The sequence below is a fragment of the Cervus canadensis genome, chromosome 5, assembly GCF_019320065.1.
Source record: "Cervus canadensis isolate Bull #8, Minnesota chromosome 5, ASM1932006v1, whole genome shotgun sequence".
NCBI classification, from domain to species: Eukaryota; Metazoa; Chordata; class Mammalia; order Artiodactyla; family Cervidae; genus Cervus; species Cervus canadensis.
Window position 1 is genome coordinate 38,771,787 of NC_057390.1, and position 7,372 is coordinate 38,779,158.

Sequence of the window (7,372 nt, forward strand, 5' to 3'; positions counted from 1 at the left end):
TATAGTGGAACACTACTCAGCAATACATGAAAAATCTAATGATTCACACAACTATGAATGAAATTTAAAAACACTGTGCTAACTGAAAGAAGATAGACATAAAAGAGCACACACTGCATGATTTCACTGATACACAATTCTAAAAAAAAGGCAAAATTCTAGTGAGAGAAAGATCAGTGGCTGCTGGGAGCCAGGGCCAGAGGATGAATGCAGGAAACTTCAAAATAGTAGGAGAGACATTCTGGGGGTGAATATGCTCAGTATCATGACTGTGGTGGTGGTTACACAGATATATATATGTATCTACATATATATCCATCAAAACTCACTGAATTATGTATTCAACATTAGTGAATTTCATTATATGTAAATTAAACCTCAATTATAGACTATTTTCCCAACCCAGGGATCAAACCTGGGTCTCCTGCATCGTAGGCAGACGCTTTACCATCTGAGCCACCAGGAAAGTCTTATAGGTGATTTTAAAGTAACACAAAAGGAACTAAATATTTAAATTTTATGTATATAATTTTCATCTGTATTTGCCTTAAAAAGAGGATAATTAATAAAAGAGAAAAGAAAAAGCAACAATGTGAGGTCATAATAAATTTCATATCTATATAACAAGTAAAATCAATAAACTTATATGATATTTAGCCATTTAGCAGGTAAATGGCTAAACAACAAGGATCTGACTCTATAATAGAGATATTATTAAGAGCTGCAAAAAACGGGGTCATGTTGCTGTGTCATGGATAAAGATGTTTTCCACTTGGATCTCAGGAAGTTACTTATTATTTACCTACCATAGGAAGCAAATTATAAACTTTGTCATGGTAGGATGGAAGAGAACACTGATAGTGGCAGAGAAATTGACATATGATGGAAAAATCAAGTAAGAGAACCATACACAGACAACAAAGAAATATCATTATTTGGGTTAACAGCCTACATTTTGTGGAACTTCCTGAAACAAGCACATATGAGTGGAAATCCATTAAAAAGAAAAGTTACCTGAAACTAATTTTAATAAAATGAGCAAAAATAAAAAGTATGTGAAAACATCACAATAAAGATTCTAGAAATAAGAAGCAACTTCTAAGCATGAACCAGGAAGGAAGATGAGTGATGTGGAACATACAACCAAACTGATTAAACTTTCCCAGAAGTTCCTTACTGTGTAAGATATTATCAGTTTTCAACATTTATCCCTTTTCTTTGAATACGCCTATACAAAGATACAATAAAATGCACATAGTGCTCACTTAATCTCAAGCAATTCTTTTGTCACAAAAATGTAGATCACTGGACTGTATAAACTATGTGAAGATAAAGAGATTTCATAAAGGGAGATTCTCTTTAAAAATTCTAAGCTTACAAAAACAGTAATATGGATTAAATGAGTATTACAGAAATTGAGGCATGAGAGAAAGTCGGAACTGCTCAGGCAGATTTATAATAGAAAACAACAAGTACACACACACACACACACACACACACACACGGCATGAGCTCCCGTACACTGGTGTGTGTGCCACGTGTGTGTGCTGTCCTTGCTCCTTTAGTTTGTGAACTTTTTAATAAAGTTATAAAAATGCTATATCTGAGAACAGTCAATTATCCTGAGCCACTAATTTTATATAGTACTTTCCATGTTGCTTAGTTTTTAATGTCTTGTAACTTACAAAATGATTTGTCATAATAGATAGATTTTTAGAACATTAGACTTGAAACCTGCAAGAACTTAGTTCTCAATGAATGATATCAATAGCACATATGAAGTTTGAAATAAAATTCGGTAAAACAATAACACTGTAAAATAAATGATTAGCTAATAGAATGGAAAAGACAAATGAATTCAAAGGAATACAACTGAAGAAGCTAACAATAAAAAGCTGGAGTAGAAAATGCATCTATACAATACAAAGGAAAATACTTGGCAAATTCCTATTCCTACAAAATTAGGAATGTTGAGCTATTGAAGAGAAATTCTTAAAAACAATTATTTATAAGAAAACAGTCCACGATCATCTTTTCTATGAAGGAATGTGAAATGTTTTCATCATTCAAAAAGTGTACAAGTCACATCTTACTCTTAAATAGGTAAAGAACACATTTAAATTATTTATTAGAGTAAAACTCAGTTCTACATAGATTAAATATAGAATATATTTATATATTCTAATTATATATATTTAAATATAGTATATATAAAATAACTCAATTTTAATGATACATATTTAACATACAGCTTTTTCTGTGAACTTAAAAGAATTGTAGATGTTTGTCAAAATCAGTGAAATACTGAACAAAACACCTCAATCCTGGGTAGATACACAGTCCAAATACCACTGAAAAGCAGATGCATATTTTATAGAATTTGCATTCTACCCAAAGGGGAAAAATAATGGTGGTGGAGATGTAAATAAATAGGTTCAAGTCCTGACAAATAGCCAGAATCAAGAAACCCTTACTTAATTTTCAAGAGAAAGATCAATAGCAGAAGGCAATGTTCTGCTTCCAAAGGAAAAAACTGATGACAAGCTCATTAAAGTGGCTTCCTAACCCACACCAACTCTCAGAGGAGAATCACAGACAACAGTAGAGCATGTCTTACTTCATCAACTCTGCATACAAGTTCATGAAGTTCCTCCAGGCTGGGGATTACATCAAAAATCATTTGTACCCAAACCAAAGTGTTTCTCATCCAATCAGTTTCGGGTTTGTTAACTCATGACTCCTTCCACATTTTTCTCCACTTTTTTCACTGCCACATCTAGGGTTCTTCCAATCAAAGAGTTTCCCAAACCACGATCTACAACTATAAGATAACCATCTGTGTTTTTAACTTTTCCAACACCAGAAACACTCATTCCCTTCTCTTACAAAGGAGACGCTCTCCATACAAAGCACCATATGTCTCTACCGTAGAGTCCACAGAGTCGATGCTATTGTTTCATAATGACATCCACCTTTCTCTCTAGCTCTTATAGAAATTGGAGGGGGGGTAAAGCATAGGAAGAAATCAGAAAATGCTTTGCTCCTGGGAAGCTGCAAATTTAATTCCTACACCTATGCAGCCCCAGCTACTTCTACTCATCATACATTTGTTCTACCTCTACACTCATCAATCTTGCAAATGCAACAGCGGGCACACACGGCCTTCTTCTAAAAGCAACAAGGAGACTGTCCTTTTTCAAAATTATTCTGTACTGTCCTGTGGCCACAGTCGCACTCTTCACAGTTGGGATTATTCTCCACATTGTTGCATCCAGTCAAAGCCACTCAAGAATTCCTATGGTCCCAGCAGCACTAAAAATACATAACAGCCTCCTTACAATAATGGCTGTGAATCACAGCATTCCTCGGCTGACATAAGTAGTTAAAATAGTCGAGGGAAAAAAAAAGTTAAATAAAACTTTTTAAAAAGTTCAAGTAAAAAAAAAAATGAAAAGGGGGTTGAAAAGGACTCCCCTACCGTCTAACAATATTAAAGTCTGTCTCAAATTTACAAACGTCCTCAGCAACATCAAATGCCGCAGCTTCAAACACACGCGCCAGCTTCAAGCCCGACAGCTTCAAATGCCGCAGCTTCAAACACGCGCGGCTGCTTCAAACGCGCCAGCTTCAAACAGCCTTGGGGCAGCCATCTTGCACACGCTCCAAGGAGCACAACCTCAGGGCCCTTAGGTGGCCACCCCATCCCAGAGGCCACACAGAGGCTTTGTTGGGGGAAAAATGGGAAGAAGAGTGGGAAAAAAAGAAGAAGACAAAATATAATTTGCAGACGTTAAATTAGCCCGTAGAGGGAGCTCACAGAGCCCCGTAATTTCACAGTAATTGGAATCTCCTGTAATTTAAAATGTAGCCCCATCATTTGTTAGAGAGAGCCTCCAGGGGTCAAAGAGAGCGTGTCTTACTTCATACCGATCTCTGCAGGCCTATAAAATGCAATTCCATTTAGACCCCCCTTGACCGTGTGTTTTGTTATCGCAACAAAAAGATGATGATTCTTGGCTACATGTTCTCCAAAACCAGCCCAGAAATTAAAGTGACTCGTCTGTGTGTGCTGTTAGGGTGAATCCAACTGAATAAAGACCATAATAAGAATAAAGTTCCAACAATTAGAATTGTCATGGCAATAACCTAAATGTCCCCCATTCAGGGCGTTCAGTTTAGAAAGCTCCGTGCTCTCTTTCAACCTTGACTAGAGATACTCTCGTGGCTATCCATTTCTCTTGCTGTCTAGAGTCCTTAAACCAGGCATGCTGCATCGTGCCTTCAGACAAAAGGATAAAATCGGAAAACGAAATGATATAATGGCAGAGAGCCTTTTCAATAAAACATGAGAGGAACAAAATTCCAAAATTCTGTGGAAAGAAATACTGAAGAGAAGGTACACTCAAAAATAAAAGAAAACACCTGACTGTGCAGTTGAAAGTGGGAATCTATTATCTGCTCCAATGGAACACATTTTGAAAGGAAACAATGGTTTACATTTGTGTAATTTCTAAATATTTAGAAACATTAAATCTGTGTAGAACTGAAATGGTTTCTGAAAACATTTAACCTTTGAAGTACAGTTATTTCTATCTTAGAATAAATACAAACCAAGAAAGTGAAGAAAGCTCAAAATGTAGAGTTTAATCAAGAATTTAACATATGTGGATTTTATTGGATTAGGTGTTATGAAAACATAATCTATTTCATTTAAATTATTAGCTGGCATGATGTATGCTTTATTATTGTTTCTCTGCAGTATACCTGCTTGTTTAGGGGGTTATGCTTCCATAATCTGCACTGTTTTCTTATATGCTGTAGTTTAAAAATATATCATAAAATATGAGGATTTAAGTAATGTTTTAATATTACAGATACTATGTCAACAACTAAAGGCAAACCATATATATGTGGGGAAGGTGTGGGGTAGAGCTCGATTTCAAACCCATAATAATCACATCTAGCCGAGCTTCCACATCAGGAATAAAAAGCATCTGAATTTTATCTGAATTTGCCTCCCTACTCAACGGTCTCTTCACTGTTTTATGTATTTCCTGTCTTAGAAATGCCTCTCTTTTCTGATGTGGCTGACAGACAGGTCCCTGATTTCCTTCTCTCATTTTATACACAACCAAAACAAAATCAAAAAGCTTGTGAATGTGATTCATCAAAAACAACATCGTAAAAGCTGAGGTTTTCCTGGGCATTTAGAGCAGGATAAATGGGGATTCTCACTAGGTTGGGCAAGCATTTGGGCTACCAGGAAACTCACACTGAATGTGATGGGTAAGAAGAGACTCAAAAGGAGAAAGCTTACAGATTAAGATCTCAAAACCGTGTGTGGTATTACAAACTGTGAAATCACTCACTAGTAATGGCATATACTTCCCATGGAACTACAAAGACTTGTTGACTACACATCTGCTAAGTTCATGAAAAACTAGGGAATAACTTCACCAAATATAAGAATCTATATTAAATATTTAAGGCCATGTATCATAGAAGTCAATAACTGGTGAATTATCTTAAAGTTACCCACGATCTTGAGTAAAGAAAGTAATGTTGTTCACTGCTACAAGAAATAGATACCTGGGCAGTCTGTTACTTGGCAGTGAGAAAGTTAACAATCAAGGGTCTTCTTCCAATGAAAAAACAAAGAAAAAGTGAGTGCAGCCTCGTCATTCCTAACTTATTGATTTAGAAGAAATTTCAAGTGTTATATTATGATACAATTACTTTATTGTAAGCCTGAATAGCACCTGACACATATTCCAAAGCTAAACAATGAACATGAGAAACAGAATTAATAACCTTATTAAAAGATGGTAGTCCCCTTCTCATCCACCCTAACATTGATAAAGGATATATCAAAGTACAGAAATTTAAAAAGGTAATACAGTGGCTTCATTTTGAATTCTGATCACACTTAGTATCAGATGATAGAAGATACATATACTAAAGATGACTATTGACTTTTACTCCAACAGAATAAATGACATTATTTCTATATTTTTAAAATAATAATAGAAAATTTAAAAACTACAATTATCTGGAATGATCTCAGACTTGGATGATTTACGTTTTTAAAAACTAACTTAATCAGTAACTTTTTGAAGGCTCAGATTCCCTGCTTAAAATATTTTTAAAAACATGACTGTTACTATTACCTAAAGAGTTTCTGAACAGTTAATTGAGGCTCTTTTAGTTTCCTAAGATCACAAATATGATTATAAGTATACAAAAGTACTCCACATATAGACGAACAGAAGACTAGGCTGAATGTATCTGGCTCCATAAAACCTAAATTTTTCCTGAATCTTTGTGCTTCTTGTTACTTTTTTAATCTCAAATTCAAAAGCATCATGATATTTGAGAGTTCTCAGTTGGTCAAGTGTATACAAGACATACACTCTGAGAAAGGCTGTAAGAACTCTGTGATATACTTCCTAAGTGCCATCTGGTCTGATGTCTAATCAGCTTTCTAATCATCCAATTTCCAGAACAGAGAAACTAAAGGTCGAAAATTTTAATATAAAAGAGAAAATAAAGCCAAAAATAGACTTAGTTATCTGCAAATCTGACCTAAGGATAGCATACCTTTCTCTAAAGTAAGAAATCAATGACTGATGATACGTGAAAAATTATTACAAAGATCATTGGCTTGTTACTGTAAAACTTTTGACAGCATTCTGCAGGAATAACATCCTCACATAAATACATTTAGTTGGCATATCAGAATATTTTCTAAAAGTTGTTTATCTTTACAGACATTTATAGGCAAATAATAGTGAAAGAATAATGGAAATGTTACAGGATAAACCTTTAAAATGTATTAACATAAAGAGCTTTCCTTACTCTATCATAGGAAAATCCTGAGACAAATTTGTGTAGGATTCATCAATTCAAATATAAAAGATAGCAATTTTTTTAATATAACTTCCAAGCTAATATACTCTGAACATACTTCTAACCAAAATATAAGTGATATACTTCAAACCAAAGAATAGGGAGAAAATGTTTGATAACAGATGGAATGCCCTACTTGGTGGGGTATACAGTACATATGTAATATTAGACCAATTTTCTTACTTCCAAATTTCATGAATCTTTGCCTTTTTGTAGAGTAGCCATATAATTTATCATTCGAAGTTGCATCTTTTGAAATCATAGGGGACACTAGTAGTAATTACCTCTGGCCTGGACAAAGTAGGTTACATGGTTGCCACATTCTGTTATTTATGAAAAGATACGGCTAACACTGACCATACCTTCGAAAATTAGGTATTTGGGGATTTCTCTGAAAAACAAAACCTGGAGTCAATTTAATAAGTATAAGCATCCAACTCGATGGACATGAGTTTGAGCAAGCTCC

The 7,372-nt window shown here is 34.7% G+C and overlaps 1 non-coding gene across 1 annotated transcript; it reads right to left on the bottom strand.

The window, feature by feature from the left end:
* Positions 1 to 393: 393 nt before the first annotated feature.
* TRNAR-ACG lies at positions 394 to 466 on the bottom strand. Its single transcript has one exon. It is a non-coding gene; the product is annotated as a tRNA-Arg (tRNA).
* Positions 467 to 7,372: the final 6,906 nt, after the last annotated feature.